At 40.5% G+C, this 26,012-nt stretch overlaps 1 protein-coding gene across 4 annotated transcripts in view; it reads right to left on the bottom strand.

The window, feature by feature from the left end:
* CRH (corticotropin releasing hormone) overlaps nt 1-26,012 on the bottom strand; it is a 324,530-nt gene that overhangs the window by 130,925 nt on the left and 167,593 nt on the right. The window contains exon 1 of one of the 4 annotated variants that reach the window (XM_049633322.1): nt 16,542-16,754. The exons of the other annotated variants lie outside the window; for them this stretch is intronic. The gene's annotated coding sequence lies outside the window, so the exon portion shown is untranslated. Of the gene's footprint in view, nt 1-16,541; nt 16,755-26,012 lie in introns of those variants that run through there. 4 annotated transcript variants of the gene reach the window in all.

The raw sequence follows: 26,012 nt of genomic DNA, 5'->3' as shown, positions 1-26,012 counted from the left end.
GAGCCCCATGTCAGGCTCCCACTGACATTCCTGCTGAGAGAATCCCTACTTGGGATTTTCTCTCTCTCTCTCTCTCTCTCTCTCTCTCTCCCTCCCTCCCTCCCTCCCTCCCTCTGCCCCTCTCCCCTGTTCATGCTCTCTCTCAAAATTAATAAATAAACTTAAAAGGACATATATATGGAATATTATTGCACATGTGCAAGATGGGAAAATTTTTTAAAAATCTGACATTAAGAAATGTTTTCAAGAATGTGGCCCATTGGAAAAAATAAAAGAATGTGGCTCACTGGGAACTCTCATCCATTGCTGGTAGAAGTGCAAATATATCCAGCTACAGTTGATTCTCATTATCGGGAGTAGTTATGTTCTATAAAGTTGCCACAAACACTGAATTAGCAAATGGTGAGCCCACTGCTCCTGGGGGAAGGAAAGGAATAGTTTCCTGCAAGTCTCTGGTCACAATGTTTTTGTCAACCAATCAATACATAAACTTATTTTATGTGTGTTTCTGTTCAAAGACACCTTATTTAATATATATTGTTGATTCACCAACATTGAATTCATGGCTAATAGCACTATAACTAATGCCTAAAGGAAACATCTAAAACACATATTTTCTCTGTAAGGCATATTATAGCTTTCTTGTGCTTAGGAATACTAGACAGTACTTCAGCACTGCATACACTTGGGGGCCATTTTAAATGGTGAAATCAATGAAAAGCACAAAAATATGAAAAACTTAGCACTAACAGACATATAAAGGACACTTGTTTATAGTAAGAGGGCTGAAGCAAGAAGGCAGTGTCACCTTATTTAGCCTCAGCTGGGAGTGTGCACACTGGCAACTCAAAATATTTTACCACTCTGCACCTGTCTGTAATTCACCATGAAAACAGCATGAGTATAGACTTTGGAGTTACAGATGAATTCTATCAAGTAGGAGAAATCATAAATGCAGACTCTGCAAATAAGATAAACTGTACTTTGGAAAAGAGTATTTATAATAATTATTATAAACCAATTTAATTATGAGCATGCACTGTAACCCTGCAATTTCCTCCTAGATGTAAACATTATAGAAATCGTGTAAAGGCACCTGGGTGGCTCAGTCAGTTGGGCATCTGAGTTTGATTCAGGTCATGATCTCATAGTTCATGGGTTCGAGCCCCGCATTGGGCTCTGTCTGTGCTGACAGCTCAGAAGCTGGAGGCTGCTTTGGATTCTGTGTCTCCCTCTCTCTCTGTCCCTCCCCTGCTCGCTCTCTCTCTCCTCTTAAAGATAAATAAACATTAAATTTTTTTAATAAATTAAAAATAAAAAATAAAAGAAATCCTTGTAAATGTTCAGCAGAAGATATATACAGATTTATTTGTAATACATCATTCATAATAGACACAAACTGAAAGCAACCTAAATACCCATCCTTAGTAGAATGGGTAAATATATTGTAGAACAGTTACATAACTGCAATACCATACAGCAATTTTTTTTAAACTACAATTGCATGCAACAATACAAATGACTGTCACTAGTGTAGAATGAAAGATAACATGCAAATGTAGTGTAGAATGAAAGAATACTCACTGCATGATCCCATTTTATAAAACATAGAGTTTTTAATACTTCATTTTTTGTTGAAGAATACAAACAGGTGTGATCCTATAAAGAAAAGCCAAATGGGGCACCTGGGTGGCTTCAGTCGGTTAAGTGTCCACCTCTTCATTCGGCTCAGCTCATGATCTCATGGTTAGTGAGAAGGAGCCCCACACTGAGCTTTTCGCTGAGAGCATGGAGCCTCCTCGGGTTTCTTTCTCTCTCCCTCTCCCCATGTGTGTTCGCTTGCATGTGTGCACTCTCTTTCTCTCTCTCTCAAAATAAATTAAAAAAAAACATTTTTGGGGGTGCCTGTGTGGTTCAGTCAGTTAAGTGTCTGACTTCAGCTCAGGTCATGATCTCACAGTTCTGAGTTGGAGCCTGGTGTCAGGCTCTGTGCTGACAGCTTGGAGCCTGGAGCCTGTGTCAGATTCTGTGCCTCTCTCTCTGCCCCTACCCCACTTACACGCACACACGGCGCTGTCTCTCAAAAATAAATAAACATTAAAAAAAATTCTCTCAAAAATAAATAAACGTTAAAAAAAGGTTTTTTTAATTTTTTTAATGTTTATTTTTGAGAGAGAGAGAGAAAGAAAGTGAGGGGCAGGGAGGGGTAGAGAGAGACACACACACAGAATCCGAAGCAGGCTCCAGGCTCTGAGTTGTCAGTACAGAGCCTGACATGGGGCTTGAACTCATGAGCCACAAGATCATGATCTGAGCCAAAGGCAGATGCCTAACCGGGGTGTTATGGCACCCCATAACATTAAAAAAATCTTTTAAACACATTTTTAAAAAGGCTTAACTGGGGTGTTATGGCACCCCATAACATTAAAAAAATCTTTTAAACACACTTTTAAAAAGGCAAAACTATTACAATTATTTGAACTATGCACATAGGTTTATATACATTGTTCTGCATATATGGTATACTTTATAATAAAAAGAAAATTTTAATGTTTTTTTTTTTAATATATGAAATTTACTGTCAAATTGGTTTCCATACAACACCCAGTGCTCATCCCAAAAGGTGCCCTCCTCAATACCCATCACCCACCCTGCCCTCCCTCCCACCCCCCATCAACCCTCAGTTTGTTCTCAGTTTTTAACAGTCTCTTATGCTTTGGCTCTCTCCCACTCTAACCTCTTTTTTTTTTTTCTTTTCTTTCCTTCCCCTCCCCCATGGGTTTCTGTTATGTTTCTCAGGATCCACATAAGAGTGAAACCATATGGTATCTGTCTTTCTCTGTATGGCTTATTTCACTTAGCATCACACTCTCCAGTTCCATCCATGTTGCTACAAAAGGCCATATTTCATTTTTTCTCATTGCCACGTAGTATTCCATTGTGTATATAAACCACAATTTCTTTATCCATTCATCAGTTGATGGACATTTAGGCTCTTTCCATAATTTGGCTATTGTTGAGAGTGCCGCTATAAACATTGGGGTACAGGTGCCCCTATGCATCAGTACTCCTGTATCCCTTGGATAAATTCCTAGCAGTGCTATTGCTGGGTCATAGGGTAGGTCTATTTTTAATTTTCTGAGGAACCTCCACACTGCTTTCCAGAGCGGCTGCACCAATTTGCATTCCCACCAACAGTGCAAGAGGGTTCCTGTTTCTCCACATCCTCTCCAGCATCTATAGTCTCCTGATTTCTTCATTTTGGCCACTCTGACTGGCGTGAGGTGGTATCTGAGTGTGGTTTTGATTTGTATTTCCCTGATAAGGAGCGACCTTGAGCATCTTTTCATGTGCCTGTTGGCCATCCGGATGTCTTCTTTAGAGAAGTGTCTATTCATGTTTTCTGCCCATTTCTTCACTGGGTTATTTGTTTTTCGGGTGTGGAGTTTGATGAGCTCTTTATAGATTTTGGATACTAGCCCTTTGTCCGATGTGTCATTTGCAAATATCTTTTCCCATTCCGTTGGTTGCCTTTTAGTTTTGTTGGTTGTTTCCTTTGCTGTGCAGAAGCTTTTTATCTTCATAAGGTCCCAGTAATTCACTTTTGCTTTTAATTCCCTTGCCTTTGGGGATGTGCCGAGTAAGAGATTGCTACGGCTGAGGTCAGAGAGGTCTTTTCCTGCTTTCTCCTCTAAGGTTTTGATGGTTTCCTGTCTCACATTCAGGTCCTTTATCCATTTTGAGTTTATTTTTGTGAATGGTGTGAGAAAGTGGTCTAGTTTCAACCTTCTGCATGTTGCTGTCCAGTTCTCCCAGCACCATTTGTTAAAGAGACTGTCTTTTTTCCATTGGATATTCTTTCCTGCTTTGTCAAAGATTAGTTGGCCATACGTTTGTGGGTCTAGTTCTGGGGTTTCTATTCTATTCCATTGGTCTATATGTCTGTTTTTATGCCAATACCATGCTGTCTTGATGATGACAGCTTTGTAGTAGAGGCTAAATTCTGGGATTGTGATGCCTCCTGCTTTGGTCTTCTTCTTCAAAATTACTTTGGCTATTCGGGGCCTTTTGTGGTTCCATATGAATTTTAGGATTGCTTGTTCTAGTTTCGAGAAGAATGCTGGTGTGATTTTGATTGGGATTGCATTGAATGTGTAGATAGCTTTGGGTAGTATTGACATTTTGACAATATTTATTCTTCCAATCCATGAGCATGGAATGTCTTTCCATTTCTTTATATCTTCTTCAATTACCTGCATAAGCTTTCTATAGTTTTCAGCATACAGATCTTTTACATCTTTGGTTAGATTTATTCCTAGGTATTTTATGCTTCTTGGTGCAATTGTGAATGGGATCAGTTTCTTCATTTGTCTTTCTGTTGCTTCATTGTTAGTGTATAAGAATGCAACTGATTTCTGCACATTGATTTTGTATCCTGCAACTTTGCTGAATTCATGTATCAGTTCTAGCAGACTTTTGGTGGAGTCTATCGGATTTTCCATGTATAATATCATGTCATCTGCAAAAAGCGAAAGCTTGACTTCATCTTTGCCAATTTGGATGCCTTTGATTTCCTTTTGTTGTCTGATTGCTGATGCTAGAACTTCCAGCACTATATTGAACAACAGCGGTGACAGTGGGCATCCCTGTCGTGTTCCTGATCTCAGGGAAAAAGCTCTCAGTTTTTCCCCGTTGAGGATGATGTTAGCTGTGGGCTTTTCATAAATGGCCTTTATGATCTTTAAGTATGTTCCTTCTATCCCGACTTTCTCAAGGGTTTTTATTAAGAAAGGGTGCTGGATTTTGTCAAAGGCCTTTTCTGCATCGATTGACAGGATCATATGGTTCTTCTCTTTTTTTTTGTTAATGTGATGTATCACGTTGATCGATTTGCGAATGTTGAACCAGCCCTGCATCCCAGGAATGAATCCCACTTGATCATGGTGAATAATTCTTTTTATATGCTGTTGAATTCGATTTGCTAGTATCTTATTAAGAATTTTTGCATCCATATTCATCAGGGATATTGGCCTGTAGTTCTCTTTTTTTTACTGGGTCTCTGTCTGGTTTAGGAATCAAAGTAATACTGGCTTCATAGAATGAGTCTGGAAGTTTTCCTTCCCTTTCTATTTCTTGGAATAGCTTGAGAAGGATAGGTATTATCTCTGCTTTAAATGTCTGGTAGAACTCCCCTGGGAAGCCATCTGGTCCTGGACTCTTATTTGTTGGGAGATTTTTGATAACCGATTCAATTTCTTCGCTGGTTATGGGTCTGTTCAAGCTTTCTATTTCCTCCTGATTGAGTTTTGGAAGAGTGTGGGTGTTTAGAAATTTGTCCATTTCTTCCAGGTTGTCCAATTTGCTGGCATATAATTTTTCATAGTATTCCCTGATAATTGTTTGTATCTCTGAGGGATTGGTTGTAATCATTCCATTTTCATTCATGATTTTATCTATTTGGGTCATCTCCCTTTTCTTTTTGAGAAGCCTGGCTAGAGGTTTGTCAATTTTGTTTATTTTTTCAAAAAACCAACTCTTGGTTTCGTTGATCTGCTCTACAGTTTTTTTAGATTCTATATTGTTTATTTCTGCTCTGATCTTTATTATTTCTCTTCTTCTGCTGGGTTTAGGCTGCCTTTGCTGTTCTGCTTCTATTTCCTTTAGGTGTGCTGTTAGGTTTTGTATTTGGGATTTTTCTTGTTTCTTGAGATAGGCCTGGATTGCAATGTATTTTCCTCTCAGGACTGCCTTCGCTGCATCCTAAAGCGTTTGGATTGTTGTATTTTCATTTTCGTTTGTTTCCATATATATTTTAATTTCTTCTCTAATTGCCTGGTTGACCCACTCATTCGTTAGTAGGGTGTTCTTTAACCTCCATGCTTTTGGAGGTTTTCCAGACTTTTTCCTGTGGTTGATTTCAAGCTTCATAGCATTGTGGTCTGAAAGTATGCATGGTATAATTTCAATTCTTGTAAACTTATGAAGGGCTGTTTTGTGACCCAGTATATGATCTATCTTGGAGAATGTTCCACGTGCACTCGAGAAGAAAGTATATTCTGTTGCTTTGGGATGCAGAGTTCTAAATATATCTGGCAAGTCCATCTGATCCAATGTATCATTCAGGGCCCTTGTTTCTTTATTGACTGTGTGTCTAGATGATCTATCCATTTCTGTAAGTGGGGTGTTAAAGTCCCCTGCAATGACCACATTCTTATCAATAAGGTTGCTTATGTTTATGAGTAATTGTTTTATATATCTGGGGGCTCGGGTATTTGGCGCATAGACATTTATAATAGTTAGCTCTTCCTGGTGGATAGACCCTGTGATTATTATATAATGCCCTTCTTCATCTCTTGTTACAGCCTTTAATTTAAAGTCTAGTTTGTCTGATATAAGTATGGCTACTCCAGCTTTCTTTTGGCTTCCAGGAGCATGAAAAATAGTTCTCCATCCCCTCACTCTCAATCTAAAGGTGTCCTCAGATCTAAAATGAGTCTCTTGTAGACAGCAAATAGATGGGTCTTGTTTTTTTATCCATTCTGATACCCTATGTCTTTTAGTTGGCGCATTTAATCCATTTACATTCAGTGTTATTATAGAAAGATATGGGTTTAGAGTCATTGTGATGTCTGTATGTTTTATGCTTGTAGTGATGTCTCTGGTACTTTGTCTCACAGGATCCCCCTTAGGATCTCTTGTAGGGCTGGTTTCGTGGTGACAAATTCCTTCAGTTTTTGTTTGTTTGGGAAGACCTTTATCTCTCCTTCTATTCTAAATGACAGACTTGCTGGATAAAGGATTCTCGGCTGCATATTTTTTCTGTTTAGCACACTGTAGATATCGTGCCAAGCCTTTCTGGCCTGCCAAGTTTCAAAGGAGAGATCAGTCACGAGTCTTATAGGTCTCCCTTTATATGTGAGGGCACGTTTATCCCTTGCTGCTTTCAGAATTTTCTCTTTATCCTTGTATTTTGCCAGTTTCACTATGATATGTCGTGCAGAAGATCGATTCAAGTTACGTCTGAAGGGAGTTCTCTGTGCCTCTTGGATTTCAATGCCTTTTTCCTTCCCCAGTTCAGGGAAGTTCTCAGCTATAATTTGTTCAAGTACCCCTTCAGCACCTTTCCCTCTCTCTTCCTCCTCTGGGATACCAATTATGCGTATATTATTTTTTTTTAGTGTATCACTTAGTTCTCTAATTTTCCCCTCATACTCCTGGATTTTTTTATCTCTCTTTCTTTCAGCTTCCTCTTTCTCCATAACTTTATCTTCTAGTTCACCTATTCTCTCCTCTGCCTCTTCAAGCCGAGCCATTGTGGTTTCCATTTTGTTTTGCATTTCGTTTAAAGCGTTTTTCAACTCCTCGTGACTGTTCCTTAGTCCCTCGATCTTTATGGCAAGAGATTCTCTGCTGTCCTGTATACTGTTTTCAAGCCCAGCGATTAATTTTATGACTATTATTCTAAATTCACTTTCTGTTATATTATTTAAATCCTTTTTGATCAGTTCATTAGCTGTTGTTATTTCCTGGAGATTCTTCTGAGGGGAATTCTTCCGTTTGGTCATTTTGGAGAGTCCCTGGCGTGGTGAGGACCTGCAGTGCACTTCCCCTGTGCTGTGGTGTATAACTGGAGTTGGTGGGCGGGGCCGCAGTCCGACCTGATGTCTGCCCCCAGCCCACTGCTGGGGCCACAGTCAGACTGGTGTGTGCCTTCTCTTCCCCTCTCCTAGGGGCGGGATTCACTGTGGGGTGGCGTGTCCCGTCTGGGCTACTTGCACACTGCCAGGCTTGTGTTGCTGGGGATCTGGCGTATTAGCTGGGGTGGGTAGGCAAGGTGCACGGGGGCTGGAGGGGCAGGCTTAGCTCGCTTCTCCTTAGGTGATCCACTTCAGGAGGAGCCCTGTGGCAGCGGGAGGGAGTCAGATCCGCTGCCAGAGGTTTGGCTCCGCAGAAGCACAGAGTTGGGTGTTTGCGCGGAGCGAGCAAGTTCCCTGGCGGGAACTGGTTCCCTTTGGGATTTTGGCTGGGGGATGGGCGGGGGAGATGGCGCTGGCGCCTTTGTTCCCCGCCAAGCTGAGCTCTGCCGTCCGGGGGCTCAGCAGCTCTCCCTCCCTTTGTCCTCCAGCCTTCCCGCTTTCCGAGCAGAGCTGTTAACTTCTGACCTCCCAGACGCTAAGTCGCGCTTGCTGTCGGAACACAGTCTGTCCGGCCCCTCCGCTTTTGCCAGCCAGACTCGGGGGCTCCGCTTGGCCGGCGAGCCGCCCCTCCGCCCCGGCTCCCTCCCGCCAGTCTGTGGAGCGCGCACCGCCTCGCCGCCCTTCCTACCCTCTTCCGTGGGCCTCTCGTCTGCGCTTGGCTCCGGAGACTCCGTTCTGCTAATCCTCTGGCGGTTTTCTGGGTTCTTTAGGCAGGTGTAGGTGGAATCTAAGTGATCGGCTGGACGCGCTGTGAGCCCCGCGTCCTCCTACGCCGCCATCTTCCGGAACTCCATCAATTTTAATGTTTTTTAGAAGGGTCAGAATGCTCCCCAAGTAAGATTTCTATATGAAATGGGCAAAGGAAGGCAAGCAAGACCTATCTGCAAAGAGGCTTTTTAGCTTTTCCCAATGATTACCACTTTAATAAGAGCATACATCAATTCATTTGCTTTTTCTTAATATTATATTTGAGTTGGAGGGCTTTATTTATCTCACAATTAAATAAGCAAAAGCTGTAATGAATACAATGTATTTACACCCATCCATGAAATGGAAGTAACCAAATGAGATTTTATTGGTCAATCCAATAACTAAAACTGAGTTTTTTGGTTTAAACTAGCAGATGGGAATCATGAAGTTAGACAAAGCCATATCTGAGCCACAAAAGTTAATGCATAAAATCGTATCTGGTAGAAGTACCTAGAACCTTCTACATAGAAGTGTACTCGTGAGATCTCTAAGCACCTTGGAGAACAAATGCAAAAAGTTGAATTGTCTACGCAACATCAAAGCCACAAAGTGTAAAACAAAATAATCGTCACAGTAACCAACTTTTCTATAGAATGTATAACTTCTTTTTTGATCATGACATTCAGCGGATTCACCTTTCATCTATTAATCCAGAGTCCATCACTTGCCCTACACAGATGAGTGACCTTGAATTAATCATGTAACTTCTCAGGTGTCTAGTTTTCTCATCTTCAGTACATAGGGTGTGGGCCAGCAATCTCTAAATTGCTTTCCAGTACTAACACTGAAACTTGGAATGAAATGTTTTTATTTTGGGTTTTTTTTTAATGTTTATTTTTTAGAGAGAGATAGAGCATGAGCAGGGGACTGGCAGAGATACAGGGAGACACAGAGTCAGAAGCAGGCTCCAGGCTCTGAGCTGTCAGCACAGAGCCCGACGCAGGGCTTGAACCCAGGAACTAAGAGATCATGAACTGAGCTGAAGTGGGATGCGTAACTGACTGAGCCACCCAGGCGCCCCTCGAGTGAAATGTTTTTAAAGGAGAATCCTTCACCTTAATGCTCAACCTGCGTTGACCTGCATTTAAATGATAAATGACCTGACAACCAAAGAAAATAATATAATCAAAAGTCAATCGGGGGCACCTGGGTGTCAGTGGGTTAAGCTTGTGACTCTTGATTTCAGATCAGGTCTTGATCTCAGGGTTGTCAGTTCAAGCCCTGCACTGGGCTCTGCATTAGGCATGAAGCCTACTTTAAAAAAAAAAACAACAACAATCAGAATTGCAAAGGAATTATCATAATTTTAATCTCCCTTATGTAAATTGACCTAAAATGCAGGTTGTTATCAATAAATCCCTCAGCATGTAAAACAAGAACTCAGACCTTAGGGAACAAAAAGCAGGACATGATTAAATTGAAAGAAAACCACACATTTGATAGTACAATCACTCCACAAAGTTTCTGAAGGGCCCTTATCCAAGCTGTTTCTCACTGCCCCTTGTGACCTTCATAAAGTAATTCATTAGGCTTTGAGAAGTCAGGTTGACATTTGTAATATGTGTTTCAGGTTATAATATGTTGCTAAATGTGAAAAAATAAAAGCAATGATCTTTAATTCAAATAGATCCATAAGCATATCCAATTGCCTGTTTTGCCTGCTATAACAGCTACAAGATTACGAGATTTTCACCTTGTACATAAAGCATTAGTAGGTGAGGGGCGCCTGGGTGGCTCAGGTCATGATTCACAGTTTGTGAGACTGAGCCCTGCGTAGGGCTCTGTGCTGGGGGCTCTGTGCTGGCGGCTCAGAGTCTGGAGGCTGCTTCGGGTTTAGTGTCTCCCTGTCTCTCTGCCCCTCCCCGCCCCCTGTGTCTCTCAAAAATGAATAAACATTAAACAAAAAAAAAGCATTAGTAAGTGATTAGGTCAGGAGCCTTGAACAGCCAAAATGGTTAACTCAATCACTTCCCTATTAGCACAGGTCTATGGGTCCTGGCCTTCAATTTTGGGTCTGGGTGAAGAGCTTATGCTTTTGAACTGCAATCTCTGTCCTCTGCTGCCAGTGGATCCAGCAAGTACGAAAACTGATTTTTTTAAGGGCTTTTGTGGAGACTGATGTTAAATCTGCTCTGCAGTTTTAATAAACAGTTAAAATTGAAGAGCAAATGATCTTATGAACATTTGGGACTTGTTGAAATCCTCTCTCTCCAAATTTGAAATTCTTCAGCACACTAAGCCCTACTCTGTCCCAGAAGTCAACTATCCTAGAAGAGTCCTGATGGGATTTTTTATTTCATTAAGAGGAAAAAAGATATTCCTAATCTTCCGTTGCAAGAATGATGCTCGCTAACATCTGCTGAGTGCTCACAGCGCTAGGCACTGTTAAATGGTTTACATGCATTATTTCTTTTAAAACTTGTAACAAGTCCAAGTAGCTAATACTGTCATGATCCTCACTTTGTGGATAAGGACATGAAGGACTGAGAGATAAGTAATTTGCCCAGGATCACATAGGAAGTACTGGGTCTAGGAATGGAACCCTGGAATCCAGACACAGTGCTGCAATGCATTTCTTTTCAAAAACATCTCTATACATTGTTGTCACATTCTTCCTTCCAGTACTGTATCATAGTAAACACCGTTTAGGTTACCTTCACAGCCCCGGTAACCCTCTTCTTCTGAGAACTGCCTACACACACACACACACACACACACACACACAGGCAGACAGAATCTTGCCAACACGCACCTACTATGTTACTTCACCTTTTTTATCAGAGCTGATTGAATCATGAGTGGACACCTGACCTAGGTTGGGCCAGTCAGAATCTCTCTCTCAAGAATTTAAACTGAAAGCGCTAGTGTGGAAGCATTAGGAGCTGTCAAGTTAATGGCCAAATTCTCTAGTGGTCAAGTTGGTGAGGTTCCCAGAGCTGCCTGGTTTAGCCCCTTTCTGTGTCCTTATTCAGTCTTCCTAGAATTCCATGAAGTTTCTTCTCATGAATCCAGGTTGCACAAGAGTGGTAACTAAGACATAGTCATTTTCAAGCATCTACTATGTGACAGGCACATAGATAGAAACTTAGTGGGTGGAAATAATGAAGCAACAGAAAGAGAAATAAACTGATCCCATTTACAATTGCACCAAGAACCATAAAATACCTAGGAATAAACCTAACCAAAGATGTAAAAGATCTGTATGCTGAAAACTATAGAAAGCTTATGAAGGAAATTGAAGAAGGAACATGAAGGAATTGAAGAACACAAAGAAATAGAAAAATATTCCATGCTCATGGATTGGAAGACTAAATATTGTTAAAATGTCAGTACTACCCAAAGCAATCTAAAACATTCAATGCAATCCCAATCAAAATTTCACCAGCATTCTTCTCAAAGCTAGAACAAATTATCCTAAAGGTTGTATGGAACCTCAAAAGACCCCAAATAACCAAAGTAATACTGAAGAAGAAAACCAAAGCGGGAGGCATCACAATCCCAGACTTAGCCTCTACTACAAAGCTGTAATAATCAAGATAGTATAGTATTGGCACAAAAATAGACACATAGATCAATGGAATAGAATAGGGAACCTGGGATTGGACCCACAAATGTATGGCCAACTACTCTTTGACAAAGCAGGACAAATGGAAAAAAGACAGTCTCTTTGGCAAATGGTGGAGAACTGGACAGCAACATGCAGAAGAATAAAACTGGACCACTTTCACACACAAAAATAAACTCAAAATAGATGAAAGACCTAAATGTGAGACAGGAAACCATCAAATCCCTAGGAGAGAAAACAACAACAACCTCTTTGACCTCAGCCGCAGCAACTTCTTACTCGACATTTGTCTGAAGGCAGGGGAAATAAAAGCAAAAATGAACTATTGGGACCTCATCAAGATAAAAAGCATTTGCACGGCAAAAGAAACAATCAACAAAACTAAAAGTCAACCGACAGAACAGGAAAAGATATTTGCAAATGACATATCGGATAAAGGGTTAGTATCCAAAATCTATAAAGAACTCACCAAATTCCACACCCAAAAAACAAATAATCCAGTGAAGAAATGGGCAGAAGACATGAATAGACACTCTTCTAAAGAAGACTTCCAGATGGCCAACAGACACATGAAACGATGCTCAACATTACTCATCATCAGGGAAATACAAACCAAAGCCACACTGAGATACCACATCACACCAGAGTGGCTAAAATGAACAAATCAGGAAACTATAGATGCTGGAGAGGATGTGGAGAAATGGGAACCCTCTTGCACTGTTGGTGGGAAGGCAAACTGGTGCAGCCGCTCTGGAAAACAGTGTGGAAGTTCCTCAAAAAATTAAAAATAGAACTACCCTATGACCCAGCAATAGCACTGCTAGGAATTTATCCAAGGGATACAGGAGTGCTGACACATAGAGGCACATGTACCCCAATGTTTATAGCAGTGCTTTTATGGAAAGAGCCTAAATGTCCATCAACTGATGAATGGATAAAGGACATGTGGTTTATATATACAATGGAATACTACTTGGCAATGAGAAAGAATAAAATCATTCCATTTGCAGCAACATGGATGGAACTGGAGGGTATTATGCTAAGTGAAATAAGTCAGTCAGAGAAAGACAGATACCATATGTTTTCACTCATATGTGGATCCTGAGAAACTTAACAGAAGACCATGGGGGAAGGGAAGGGGGAAAAAAATAGTTACAGAGAGGGAGGGAGCAAACCATAAGAGACTCTTAAATACAGAGAACAAACTGAGGATTAATGGGGGATGGAGGAGAGGGGAAAGTGCGTGATGGGCATTGAGGAGGGCACTTGTTGGGATGAGCACTGGGTGTTGTATATAAGCCAATTTGACAATGAATTATATTAAAAAAAAGAAAAAAGAAACTTAGTGAGCGAGACATTAAAACTAAGCACACAAATAAATATATAGTTACCAGTTGTAAAAGGTGCCACAGCAAAAAAGTGTGGGTGCTCTTAAAGAGGGAATTACTTTTGTCATATGTAAAGCACTTAGCATAGGGCCTGGTTCCTAACGGGCTCTCAGTGTATGTATATTCTTTGGCCAAATTCTCTCTAAATAATAAATAATAGTTCTGGCACAACATCTTCCTGGTTGAGGCCCATATCCTGCCAAACTGTTCTAATTGAGTACTAATTTACTCCCTGTCTCTGGTTTTGGCTGCCAAATTATTATTCCCAAAATATCCTTTTATTATGCTGCCTATTTGTAACCCATGCCAAAGAATTTGGACTCTTTCCTGTAAGCCAGCTGTGAGGTCTCAGATGGGAGAAATGCAGGTAAGCAGTTTTCTTGGTTACCTGCCTCCCTCCCTTACTCCAAGGGAAAATAAAGGTGCTGCTACCATGGGGGTGAGAGGGCACATGAAGAATGAATGATAGGTAGGCCACTAAAGCACTCATAATTTCTATCAAATTAAATAAGCAGTCCAGCAATCCAATCTGCCCAGATAAATTTTGGCCAATGAGGGACAGAGGAGGAAAGGAGACAGTAGCTCTGAGGTAAACCCTTCATTCTTCAGCACTGGAAAGAGTGCTTTGATCACTCGGAGGAAACGTCTCTGGAGATGGTCAGTTCAATAAAAAAGTTCAACCATCTGTTCCATCTTCCTTGCCAGAGCTCCAGTGGATATCTGGGTGTTGGAGACATTGTCTTTGTGGAGCAGGGGGAGATTCAGTCCCCCAGGTGCTACTCTGCCATCTATTCTCTCCTCCTACTCCTCTCCCTTCTTCCCTTTCATCTCTTATTCCAATGCATGTTGTGACATTTAATGTGGCTACACAAGACAACAATCCAATGCACAGTATCATCCACAAGGACCTAGCTGATTTACAATGGGAATTATAGCTGTAGGAAATAGGGTTTATTCTGGAAAGAATAATGAAAGCATAAAAACTTTATTTTATGAATCATACTACCCTATGTGGAAAGCAAAGTAAACCTTATGGAAAACTCATTATATTCATAAAACCAAATCCAATCTGCCCCTGAAGGAGAGTGAGTTTGATGGAATACATTGCTTTTTCCAGGGAAACACTACGATGCCCATTAAATGGCAACTTTGAAATGACCTAGGACTTAGGAAAATTGCTTACAAACTGGCAATTACATGTAAACTTCCTTGCCTGCCAGCTTTTTTCTCCCTCCAATTTTAAAATATAAGTTAAAAGAGACCCTTAGAGAAAGTTCAGCAGATAAGGCAGAAGTAAAACAACATTTTCTACCTCCACAGTGCCAGCTGACCCAATCAATTTAATTTGTGCTGGGCACCTCTCAACCCGAGTCCAGGAACTTCTACTTTCCTGCTTATCATCACATGAATTCTGGCCAGGACAAAGGGTACTTGTCCATGGAATTATTGGGTTTGAATCCCAGCTGTTGGGCCTGCCTGCCTCTCTCCTATCATTGATCCTCGCATTTCTCAGGAGGCCAAACGGAAAGGAGCTAATAAAATTCTCAGAGATGTTTTCTGGTTGATGATAATTTCAAAAGCCATTGTGCAAATTTTTCCCCCATCCTTGAAGTCCTGGGGGCATGAAAGAATAAAGTGGAAACTAACTTTTAGAAAGGATGAATGGTATTCAGAGCAGACTTCAGAATAAACTACATTTTTGAATCTGAGAGCAGGAACCATTTATTCAACATTTACTGGGCCAGGAACCTGACTTGGAGCTAAGTATTCAAAGGTCGATACCACAGGACTGACCGGGTGGCTCAGTTGGTTAAGTGTCTGACTTCAGCTCAGGTCATGATCTCATGGTTCATGAGTTTGAGCCTCACATTGGACTCTATGCTGACAGCTCAGAGCCTGGAGCCTGCAGCCTGCTTTGGATTCTGTGTCTCCTTCTCTCTGCCCCTCCCCTGCTTGCGTGCTTGCTCTCTCTCTCTCTCTCTCTCTTTCAAAAATAAATAAACATTTAAAAAATTACAAAGGTCAATACTACATAGTATTTGTGCTTAGGGAACTCCTGCTCCAGTAGAAAGACAACCATTTTAAGTATTTTCAGGAACAATGCAGGTTTATATAAGACTGAAAAATATATTTGCTATTTTGATGCCTAGTAGCCACCACCCTTCTGATATTAGCATCCAATTTTGCCTCCGCCACTGGACTCAGTCTGGATGTAATAATTCAGTCATGGTATTATGTCCAAAACCAAACTAAGTCAACTGGACACCAATCTCACTGAAAATTATGTACAAGGTGCTATGGAACAACAAAAAAGGATTCATAACTCAGCCAGGAAAGATCAGGAAAGGCTTCCTGAAGTAAGTGATGCTAGATTGGAGTCATGATGGCCAATCAAGAGTTAGGGAAACAGGGTCAAAAATAATGCACTAAAGAAAAGATACATGGGGAGAAAAAAGAACAGCACAATGGAGACAAACATGTATAATTTATTCCAATAAAATGTTTGAAAATAATACTAATGTTCAGGCCTCACCCTACACCTACTAAATAAAAATCTTTGTAACTGAGACCAGGCACTCGTCTTTTCTAAAAGGCTCCCAGATTAATTGCAGCTAGAGAACCAGCACACCAAACCATAAAAGACAAACACTTGTACCTACACAGTGGACCTTGTATTCTGGTCCCAGACTTCACTTTCCACTTATTTTTCCACCTCTTGGCCCTCTTACATTCTTTTAAACCAACAATACTAAATTTCTTATAGATATTCAAACATGTCATGCCTCCCTGACTATTTACACAGGCTCCTCCTTCCTCCAGCCTCCAAGAGGCTGCCCTTCTCCTGGTTGGGTATCTGGCAAGTTGTCATTCTTTATGGCCAGCTCAAAGCCTAACTTCCCTGGAAAGCCTTTCCTGACTCCACCGCAGATGGAGGAGCTTCTTCCTCTGTCTTTCCCCAACACCTATCCTTACCTCCACTGAAGTGACCATCTTACGGTCTTATAACACTTTTCACATCTCCCTCCACATTAGACTCAGAGCAAGGATCTTGTCTTATTTTTGTATCTCTAGCCTAGTACATATGATTGCTACCCAACAAATATATGTGAAAATACAGCAGAGAGGAAGGAATCCACCTACCTCCTTCTTCTGATGGCTACTGGTATACTAGACACCATTTCTTCCACTCAAGTAAAAAGGCTTAAGTTCTTTAAAACTCCTTTTCAGAGCAGTCATGCAAGAAGAACCTTTGTTTAAATACGGAAATAACCAGCTACTCCTATTTCATTTTGATATCTTTGTAGAAATTCAAAGTTGAGGAGGTAGAACAGACTGTCTTGGGCCAGGTAATCTTTTCAATGTTTTATATAGCCACCCGTTGGTCTTTGCCAATGCTGAAAAATACACAAGAATGAAGAAATCAACAGTCTGTCTCTTCACCTAGATCATAGGCCCCTTGAGGACAAAAGCCATTGTTTATTCACTTTGAATTTGAATTCACAGGTCATAACAGAGTGTCTGGTTTAGAAGAGAAACTCAATAAATGTGTAGAAATAAAACTGTCAATAGCCCCTGAGGTTGGGTTCCCAGCTGGATCGCTCTGGAACAACAGATGAAGTCTGCGTCTGTGCATAATTCATCCCCTTGCATCATTTCTCCAGTCAAGACTTTAAGGATCCTGGGTTCTTATCCCAGCTCTGCCACTTACTGGCCACGTGACCATGGCTTCTTCACCTTGCTGACCCTCAGTTTCCTCAGCTAGATAGTTCTCACTCAAAGTCTTTTATGCAATTGCAATCAGATAGTGACTGGGCTGGAAACACCTTGAAGGCATCCTCATTCACAAATCTGGCAATTAATGCTGGCATTTTAGTGGGATGTAATCTGGGCTATCAGCTGGAATACCCTACACAGGGCTTTGCATGTGACCTGGGCTTCCTCACAATGAAGTGGTCGGGTTTCAAGAACAAGTGACCCAAGAGAGCAAAGTAAGTACATGGCATTTTTATGATCTAGTTTCGGATGTCACATAGTATCATTTCTGCTGTACTCTATTGGTCAAGGCAAATCACAAAGGTCCACCCAATTTCAGGGAGAAGGGATACTACCACCCTGTGAGAACAGCATGTGGGATGGAAAATACTGGGTAGTTATCTTTGAAAATTGCCACCTACCTAGGATGACTATGCATATAAAATGAAACAGTGATAGAAAGTACTTACTTAGCCCAGTGCCTGGCACATGGTAAGTGCTCAATAAACAACAGTTATAGGTATTTTTGTATTAGTATTGAAGTGGTCCTTTCACTTTCCACCTGTGTCACAGGAACCACATAGAGTATCACCTGCAGGTGAGCTGTGTAATCACATGGCCACAGAAGGTCACATCACCAATAAGTGACAGAGCCAGGTTTTTTTTAATTTTTTTTTTTTTTCCAACGTTTTTTTTTTATTTATTTTTGGGACAGAGAGAGACAGAGCATGAACGGGGGAGGGGCAGAGAGAGAGGGAGACACAGAATCGGAAATAGGCTCCAGGCTCCGAGCCATCAGCCCAGAGCCTGACGCGGGGCTCGAACTCACGGACCGCGAGATCGTGACCTGGCTGAAGCCGGACGCTTAACCGACTGCGCCACCCAGGCGCCCCCAGAGCCAGGTTTTGAGCCCATCTATGTGGCTCCAGAGTCTGCCCTCTTAATCTCTACATCATCAAATCCCTCTTTTGGAATGGTTGTCTCAAAGATGAATCTAAGAACCTGAGGAAGGAAGGGAGCAGCCATCAGTGAAATGAATAGCCCATTAGGTTGGGAACACCCAGTACTAATTCCACACCTATGGACATTAGAGGGGTAAAGAACCTCAGGCAATTCAGATAGACCATTATCCAGGGCTCAGTTCCTAGAGAAGAGGGTCCTCTTGATCCCAGCATTGACTATGAATAGCATTTTGTTTTCCATCAAAACCATCCTGGGTCAGGAGAACCTGTTCATGTCACTCTTTCTGTACAAATGAAGCTACAGAAAGGCAATTCAGGCAACCAGCACACCAAGGAGGCAGGGGGAATCTGACCTAAGTGCACAAGGCTGAGGAGAGGTAGAGATGAGCTCTCCCCCCTGGGTGGGGGGGAGTGGTGGGGTTTAAGAGCATGGGCCCTGGAAGCAGCCACTGGGCTCCACTCCTTACCAGTTAGGTGACCTCCCTGAACAAGGGAGCAAGGGACAAGTTTCCTTGTTTATAAAATAGGGGAATAACAATAAGAGAACCCTTGATAAAAGATTGGTGTGGGGGTTAAAGAAACCAGGGTTTAAAGGGACACCTGGGTGGCTACATCGGTTAAGCATCTGACTCTTGATCTCAGCTCAGGTCTTGATCTCAGGGTCATGAGTTCAAGCCCCATGTTCAGCTCCATGCCAGGTGTGAAACCTACTTAAAAAAAGGAAAAAAAAAAAAAAAGAGGGAGAGAGAGAGAGAGAGAGAGAGAGAGAGAAGATGCCAGGACTTGGAAAACAATGGCAGGGTGCCTGGCACTTAAAAAGTGTTCAAACAGCGTTAGTGATGGTGAGGATTCTAAGATTATGGAGTTCCCAGTGTTCCATCCACTATGCGGATGTGAAAGACTGGAGACCCCTCCCCACCCACAGGAGCCTGATAAGACCTGCTGCCCCACAACTTGCATTTCTCCTTCATAACCTACAGTGCAATGTCATTTCTTTTTCAGTTCCTGTCTTTCCTCCATAGTCTGTGGTGCCCAACAGAGCACAGAATTCTTTTCTCACCTTTAAATCCCCAGCACAGTGCTTGGTACCTAATAGGTACTCAGTAAGTATTTATTGAGCTAATCAAGAAATAAATAGAATAAAAATTCAAATCCCTACTCAAAAAAAAAAACAAAATAAAATAAGAACAATTTTATAAAAAAATCTCAGCCCTCTTGTCCAAATGGACAATATATTTTAAGATTTCAGTATGCTCTCCCTCCTCCTTATAGCTGTCATTATCTTCTCTACCTCTTAGGATTTCTTCTTTCCTTCAATAAATATTTATTGAGAACTTATTTTGTCTGGGTTCTGAGAAACAGCAATAAATTTTTAAAAAATAAAAATAAAAACTCTGCTTTCACTGAGCTATTTCTAGTATGGGAAACAGACACTAAAAGCAAAATAATAGATAAATACAATTTCAGACAGCAAGTGCTATGAAGGAAATAGGGTGTTATGATACAAAATTTCTGGGTTGAGCAAACCTACAGAACCAGCAAGAAGAATCTATCTGGAGCTATACTGGCATTAATGGCAAGGACTTTCCTTCCTCCTTGGGCCTAAGACAACCTTCTCTGAAGAAGACAGGATTCTGACACAAGTGGTCAACCCAGGAAGTGCTTTTTGTCTTTACCAGGAATACTTGCAGCCTGGGGAAGCTTCTTCAACCCACTCAGGCAGCACCAGCAGGGATCTGTTAAAACTACAAGGGCACCAATCAGACCAAAAATAGTACAACAAAGGCTCTGAAAATTAGATTTTCATTGAAATCACAGCCTACAAAAGTAGGCCAGGACTTTCATGCTAAACCTAAAAAGGGTGACTACCTGCTAAAATAAAATACTAAATAAGATTCAAAGTCTCCTAATGTAATAACCAAGATATCCAGGATACAAACCATCATACCAAGAAATAAGAAAATCACAACTTGAGAAAAGACAATCAACTGACACCAACACCTAAATGAATCAGATGTTGGAAATATCCGACAAGGATTTTAAAGCAGCCATCCTTAAATATGCCTCAATAAGCAATTAAAAATGCTCTTTAAACAAATGAAAAAATTTAAAATCTCAGCAAAAAACTAGAAGTTAAAGGAAAGAACCAAATGGCAATTATAGAACTAATAAATACAATAACCAAACGTTTAAAATCTGACTGGATAGATTCAGTAGCAAAGTGGAGATAACAGGACAGAATCAGTGAACTTGAGACTAGATTAATAGAAATTACCCCATATGAACAGAAAATAGACTAAAAATAAAGCGAAACAAAAACTAGTCTCAAGAATTTGTGGGTCAACAACAAAAGATCCAATATATGGAGTCCTAGGAGACAATAAAGAGAATAGCTAAAAGAGTATTCCAAGGGGCACCTGGGTGGCTCAGTCGGTTAAGTGTCCGACTTCAGATCAGGTCATGATCTCACAGTTTGTGGGTTCAAGCCCCACATCAGGCTCTGTGCTGACAGCTCAGAGCCTGGAGTGTGCTTCTGTTTTTGTGTCTCCCTCTCTCTCTTTGCTCCTCCCCCACTCATGCTCTGTCTCTCTCTCAAAAATAATAAACATTAAAAAAATTTTTTAAAAAGAGTATTCCAAGAAATAATGGCTAAAAAATCCCAAATTTGGTAATTAAAGTAAATAAATAAAGCCACATAGTCAAAAAGGTGAGTGAATCCTAAATAAAATAAATGCAAACTGAAGCCAAATTTCTGAAAACTGAAAGCCAAAGAAAAACCAAAAGCAGAGGGAAATTATATTACCTATAGAGGACACCAACTTAAATGGCAGAATATCTCTCAGATTTCTCATCTAAAACCATGGAGGCAAGAAGGAAGGAGAACATATTTCAAGAGATGAGAAAGAAAAAGAACTGTCAACCATGAATTTTATATCTGGAAAAACTATCCTTCAGGAATAAAAGGGAAATAAAGACCTTCTCAGATGAAAGAAAACAACAACAAAAATTGTTGCTGGAAGACCTACCCTTAAAGAACAGCTAAAGCAGGTTCTTCAAACAGAAAGGAAATGACAGAAGAAGGAAACTTGTGGCATCAGGAAGGAAGAAGAAACAACATAAAGAGCAGAAATATGGGCAAACAGAATAGATTACCCTTCTTACAAGTTTTCTAAGTTATATTTGGTAATTAAGACAAAAATGATAACACTATCTGATACTCAAGACGATGATATTTAAAAGGGGAAAAGGGAAAAGGGACCTAAACAGAAGTGAGGGTTCGACACTTCACTGGGAAGTGGTAAATGCTGATACCATTAGATGGTGGTAAGTCACATTTGCATACTGACACACTCAGTGCAACTACTTATGAAAATTATATAAAATTATACACAAAAAAATATATAAACTGACATGGTTATCATTTTAACAAATCACTGAGCCTGGTTCTAAAAAACACAATGTTTTATACCTAATACCTGATTGTTAATTTATGAAAAACACACTAATGGCAAAATGTGTGTATGTTTGATTCAAACCAGAAACTGTATTATAGTCTATTAAAAATATATAAATTACTAAATGGCCACTTGATATTTTCCCCCGAGATGTGTTTAAGAGGATTTTCTTTATTTCATGCATAACTTTATGATACCCATTTTTTTAGTAACATGGGTGAAATTAACATACACACAACAGACAAGAAAATATTTTCAGGAAAGTACATAAAATAAAATTCAAAAAAAAAATCTTTGTCCCTTGATTGGAATAAAATTAACCACTGAGGTTAAGAAAATAAATTTATGCCTCAGGGAGCATTACTTTAGAGAGAAGGGTCAGGAAAAGTCTTTCCTTGAAAGCAATGTTTGAGAAGATCCTAAGATAAATGCATTCCAGGTAGGTGAGTAGCCCATGCAAAGATTCTGAGGCAAAAAAGAGCTTGGTTTGGTTCAAGTCTTCTACCAAGTCTAGATTATTTATGTGTGTACCTTTGTTCATAGTTTTTGTTCCTTAAAACACACATATTCTTTTTGTCATAAGAGTTTTACTAACACTTGCTATAATGAGGCATACCCAATCAATAACAAAATCAACAAAAATGAGAAAGTTACTAAGATACCAGTAAACTCACAGAGATCTCAAAGTAAAAGGGGCCTAGATTTGTCTTGTACCTCTTTTCTGCATCTCTTTGCAAATGACTCCATGAAGGTTCCCATCTTTCTACCTTATCCCTCCCCAAGACACATGCAAAAACACACACACACACACAATTCAACCTCCTGACTCACTTCTAAATCTTGGTGCTTTTAATATGGAAAATAAGTGTTAATTTGCCAACTTTTTAAGTAACCTTAGATTACCTATTCTCAACCAGGAGAAATTTTGCTCCCCAATGGAACATTTGGCAATGCCTAGACACACTTCTATTGTCATGAGTGGGAGGTAGCCACTACTAGCATCTAACAGGTACAGGCTAAGGATGCTGCTACATATCCTATAATGGATAAGATAGCCCCCCACAGCAAAGAATTATCTAGTCTGACATCACCTGCCTTAGATTAATGACTATAATGTCCATCCTAAGGAAATTCTAAGGACTCTGTCTCCCACCCCACTGTCTTAATCCTGATTTCCACTTGAATCTTTTCCTAGAACATCAAAAACACTATGGGTAGTAATTCCCAAAGGATGTTCCATGTGTTATATGACAAAATTGTTCTGTGGTGAAACACCTTTCATAAATGTTTGGCCCAACAGATATATAGGTTCCTTTTATACAGAACTTACCTAAGTAACAATTTAAATCCAGTATTAGTTTCCTAGGGTTACCATTACAAAGTACCAAACAGAAATGTACTGTCTGTCTCACAGTTCTGGAAACTACATTTTTCAAGGTCAGGTTTTGCCAAGGTTGATTCTTTCTGAGGGCTGAGAGGGAAGGATCTGATCTGGGCTCCTCTACTTGGCTTACATATTCTCCCTGTATCTCCTTACATTGTATTCCCTCTATGTATGTCTATCTCTGTGCCCAAATTTCCCCTTTTTTTTCCTAAATAACACCAGTCATTGGATGAGGGTCCACTCTAATAACCTAATTTTTAATTAATTTATTAATTCATTAATTCATTTATTATTTATTTTAAACTTATTTTATTTTTTTAAAAATTTTTTAATGTTTATTTTTGAGGGAGAGAGAGAGACAGAGACAGAGACAGAGACAGAGTGTGAGTGGGGGAGGGGCAGAGAGAGAGGGAGACACAGAATCCGAAGCAGGCTCCCGGCTCTGAGCTGTCAGCACAGAGACTGACGTGGGGCTCAAACTCATGGACCGTGAAATCATGACCTGAGCTGAAGTCAGATACTTAACCAACTGAGCCACCCAGATGCCCTTAATAACCTCATTTTAATTTCATTACCTCTGTAAAGATCCTATCTCCAAATAAGATCATATTCTGAAGTAATGGAGGTTAGGACTCCAACATATCTTTTTGAGGTGCATACAATTCAACCTAAAACACAAGGCTAGTTCAAACTCTGTTCTGGCCAATGGTTTTAGTTTTCTGGCCTAAAATCCTCTCACCAAAGCTATTAGTGAATAGTAAGAGGGACATATTTAATTTAAGGCCTTCTTATGCATGAGTTACTTCATACAGAAACTGTCAAAAGCTAGACAGTAGGAGGGAGAACAGAAGAGAGGCCACATGTTGAATAACTGGGAGCTAATTATGAACATTTGTGCTTTCCAAGGTAAATGAACTGAGCTATCACAAATATGTCAGCATTTGCCTTCAGACTTAGTGTGACAAGAGTTTAGGCAAAGGGCAGTTGTTCTTCCCACTGTCAGAAATAATCCTGAAGTCTGTCAAGCCCCAGATACAAAGTTTACATCTGTGGAGAGCCCACCTGTGGTGGCCCCTTCAAACCTATTCTATCCCCTACACCTGCTGCCATTAAATGGCATTGCAAATTGTTGCAATTATGTGAATCCTGACCTGAGAGTCATCAGTACTCATCCACCCGCTTCACAGACATTGTACTCCCCTAGAGAACTGGCTGCATTCCATTACAAAGTTTGGGTCTTGGAACCTATTCAATGGCAGGTGTGGATAGCCGATAAATGAGCCACTGAGGTTGGCCTGCTTTGGTGTTCGAGCAGGAGCTCAATGACCCAGGGAGAAGTCATTCCATATCAACTGTCACTGATAATCACATGATGCCAAATGTCTGTGTACTTTTACTACTATTTTTTACTTCACTTAAAAATTTACAATGTCCTTACTCTGTGCCAGGGACACAACAACCCTATGAGGTAGATACAACTTCTATTCCCATTTTATAGATGAGTAAATCAGAAGGCACTGAAGGCATAACTCACCCAAGGTCACAAAGCTAGTTAACAGAAGAACCCGCATTTGAACCAGGCAACCTGGCTTCAGAATCCATATTTTAACTATTGGGCTCTGCTATCTCTACATTGATTTTGTGAGCCAAGGTGGGAGGTTTCCAAAGTTAGATGACAGAATTTGTTCAAACATGAATACTGAGACAGCCCGAGTATTATTTCACTCTAAACTCTAAATATATGGACATTGCTCAGAGCAACCTTGTAAAACAGGTACTATTTCTATTCCCATTTTACAGTCTGATAAGCTGAAAGACAAAAAAAGGTTTAAAAATTTGCCCCAAATCACTTATAATGTATCTCAAAAATAATGCCAAATGCTGGAGATATAACCTTGAATGACGTAACCATGGTTCCTGCCTTAACTGAACTTATACCACATATAGGGACACAAACAAGGAAATAGGCAATTGCAACACACTGTGATAAGAGCCAAGGTAAAGTTGTGTGTGCTATGCAAGCACATAGAGGGAGTAATTAGCTTTCCCTTGGGATGCTGAAAAGACTTCCTGAGGACTGATATTTTGGCTTAACATGAAGATCAAGTTAGACAGGCACAGAGGTAGAGAAAAGGGGAAACTGTTCCAAGAGAGAGTAAACTGCACTTGTAAAATCAGGAAGCAAGACAAAGGGCATAGTTCATTCTAGGAGTTAAAACAAATTTAGTAGGGTTTGGTGTGGAGAATGCAAGGAAATAGAGTGGCAAGAAAAGAAGTGGGAAAATAACATTATGTCCTCATTCTTATGCCCTAAGAAAGAGGACCCACTGAGTTTTAGAAGGTAAAGTAGCATGATCAGGTCTACATTCAGAAGACAAGGCCACAGAGCACGGATTGGTGGGAGGAAGACCAGAGTCTCAGAGTTCTCTCTCTCCACTCTGGGAATCACTGCAATAATCCCAGCTTAATATTATGTCAGAATTAAGCTTAGTGATTAATTGCATATATGGGGTGTGTGGTATAATAAAAAATATATTTAGTCTTTGTGTCCAGTTTCTGGCAGAACTCATAGAACCCTTGGAACCTCCTTAGTGACAGGAGTTCTTAGTGACAGAACCTCCTTTTGTTATTCACACCAGATTTATGCTTATGAGTGATTTAGGCTAGGACCTAGATAGTCTGACGATGGGACTGGTCACCAGAAAGACCAAGTGATAAGAGGTTCGAAACTTTCAGCTCCGCCCATCAATGCTGGGAAGGAGGAGCTGTAGATTATTCTTGAACAAGATTTGATGAGCTTCTGGGTTAGTGAACATATGGAGGTGCTGGGGGGTGGCACCCATAGGAACCCTGATTTTTTTAATATTTATGAGAGAGAGAGAGCACGCACATGCAAGAGAGACAAACAGACAAGGTGGGCGCAGGGGAGGACAGAGAGAATCCCAAGCAGGCTCTGTGCTGTCAGCTCTGCATTGGGCTCCATGCTTCAGGGCACAGCCTGCTTGGGATTCTGTCTCTGCCCCTCCATCCTTTCAAAATAAAATAAAATAAAATAAAA

This window comes from Panthera uncia, chromosome F2, assembly GCF_023721935.1.
Source record: "Panthera uncia isolate 11264 chromosome F2, Puncia_PCG_1.0, whole genome shotgun sequence".
In the NCBI taxonomy this organism is placed as follows: Eukaryota; Metazoa; Chordata; class Mammalia; order Carnivora; family Felidae; genus Panthera; species Panthera uncia.
The sequence above is the reverse complement of the archived record's forward strand: the minus strand, read 5'-3'. Positions and strand labels throughout refer to the sequence as shown.